This window comes from Elephantulus edwardii, unplaced genomic scaffold, assembly GCF_000299155.1.
Source record: "Elephantulus edwardii isolate Elephantulus edwardi_28Jun2011 unplaced genomic scaffold, EleEdw1.0 scaffold00108, whole genome shotgun sequence".
NCBI classification, from domain to species: domain Eukaryota; kingdom Metazoa; phylum Chordata; class Mammalia; order Macroscelidea; family Macroscelididae; genus Elephantulus; species Elephantulus edwardii.
In genome coordinates, this window is record NW_006399858.1 from 9,687,395 (window position 1) to 9,689,861 (window position 2,467).

At 46.5% G+C, this 2,467-nt stretch overlaps 1 pseudogene; it reads right to left on the reverse strand.

Moving 5' to 3' along the window:
- Positions 1–665: 665 nt before the first annotated feature.
- LOC102877413 lies at positions 666–1,001 on the reverse strand (annotated as a pseudogene).
- Positions 1,002–2,467: the final 1,466 nt, after the last annotated feature.

Consider the following 2,467-nt stretch of genomic DNA (forward strand, 5'->3'; position numbering starts at 1 on the left):
TGAACTTCTGAGGTGAAAGTAAATTGGCTGGACACATCCCAGGCACATGGCTGAAGGTTTGTCCTCAGGATCCCATGTGAAGTCCGGCTGTAAGAGTCCAGTGATGGCCAAGCATGGCCCAAACAGGTGAACAGTGAGTGAGGCCTGTAAAGGCTGTGGGTCTGGTGACACTCCAGGACACAGTAGGCTCTGGAGATAGCAGTAAGAGAGTGCTGCTGTGGGAGCAGGGAGGCATAGCAATGGCTGCAGTAGCCTGGCCATCCACCAGCAGAAATTCTCACCAGGAGAGCCCACGCTCTGCCCACCCCTGGCATACAGGCAGCCCACACCTGCTCTGGAAGCTGCTGGGACAGAATCCTGCCAGCATGAGCTCTAGCTCCTTCATTCTTAGGCCACAACCTGCCTGCCCAAAAGAGTGAGCTTTAGATAGGGCTGTAGGGGTCCAGGGCAGGTACAAAGACTGGTCCTCGGAAACTGGACACACATACACTGAAGGTCCCACATCTAAGCCAGGCCTTGACTGGGCTCCTCAGATCACAGATGTGAAGCCGCCACCTTCCACTCACAGACCAGTCGACAAGCCTCGTGGCCACGCAAGGAAAAGGCCTCCAGCCCACATATTGCAGGTGAGGGGGTGCCTCTAGAGGAAGACCTGGGGCTGTCCCTCATGTCCTCGCCTTTGACAGGAGGTGGGAGAGAATGAGGAAAGCTATAAGCAAGCCTGCCACCCCGCCACACATAAGTTTCCGGTTGTCCCTGCCAGACCTCGCCACGGTGGAGAAGCGCTTCACGCTCCCCCTGAGCAGGCCCAGCACGCTCAAGAAGTCCGAGTCCACACTGCCCAAGAAATGGTTCTAGTCCTCTGCATCCCTATCAATGTCCAGAGCCAGCGACTTGAGCAGGGGGACTTTAGAGGCCAGGTAGTCTGCCAGCTGCTTATTCTCCTGGTCCAGAATGTCATCCACAGCACTAGGGCTCTGAGCGCAACCACAGTCTGCCATTGCACTCAACTCTGGCCTGATCCTCCTTCCCCAGTTCCAGCCCTGTCGCAGTCACAGCCACAGCCAAGGCCACCTCCACTGACTTGTCACTGTGTCACAAGAAGGGGCTTCTGGGTCCCAGGATAGTCCAGGGTTTTTTCTTACTAATAATTTATGAAAAATTCAGGGCCAAGTAGTGAAGCTACAAAAAGACCTTGAAGACTAGTTCTGTGGTGAGGAGGAAAGTAGAAAGTGCCTGCATTACTTCTATTAAGTCCCTAGAGACACTGTAACTGTGTGGTCAGGCAGAGCCATTATATGGTTTTAAGACCTTTAGCTCTGGAAATACTGTGGTTACACTCAATTTCACCACCACTAGAAACTTAAAACAACAAACATCATTATCTGTAAGTAACTCTAAGGAAGCCCAACTAGATATTGATTTTTGCCATGATTATAACTTTGATGCTTTTTGGGGGAAGTAAAATTTCAAACCTTTGCCAAAATCTTTTGCTAGGGTGCCCTTGGTTTGCTGCTGCCTGAGGTGTGCATTAGTTTAGATACTGGGTCTTTGAAAGCTGTGGTAAGGGAAACATAGAAGCACGTCAGTTTAGCTATTTATTTTTTTTTTAAATACTTGAAATGATCTCCAACCCAAAAATTTAAAATAACTTAGAGGTTGTCTGGGATGAGAGAGAAGGAAAAAGAAGAATTTTGTTTGGGTGACACTGAATTTATGTTAATTGTGGCAGTGTGTTTTGGCAAAGAATACCAATAATAATGGTTGTTGTTATGTGCTGTCAAGTCACCTGCAACTCATAGAGACCTTATGTACAATAGCTGTGATGCCTACCATGTCCTGAGCCAGTCTCACTCCAACACACCTACCCCCACTGCCCCAGTTACTGTACTAATCCGTTTCATCTGGGTCTTTCTCTCCTGCACTGTCCCTCCACCCTTTCAAGAATGTGTCCTTCTCCAAGGATCGGTCCCTACTGACCACATGCCCAAAATATGTGAGATGGAGCTTCGGAATCCTAGCCTCATTATGCTGAGTCACAAAAAGACGAATACTGCAGAATGTATGCATAATAATAAATAATGCATGATGTCACTGTTATAAAACAGGACTGACATGGGAATTGGGGGAAAATGAAGAAAAGAGGGGATAAATAATGAACACTGCATTTGAATAGATGAGGGAAAGAACTGTATAAAAGAAATATATGATTAGGTATTATTTACGTGACAACAGTCCAGAATAAGAGGTGCACAACAAAGTGGATTGGGGGGCAAGAGGAAGGGAGAAAATTGTGCAATAATGAAAGAATCTTTTTAAAGAGAAAAATGAACTGGCAGGGTAGGGAGGAAAATGTGCAACAAAGAAAGAATGGAAATCCAGATTTTCTGTAAACTTTTGTTAAAATATTAATAAAATACATTTAAAAAAATCATAGTCTCCAAGGAGAAACTTGGTTTCATTCGTT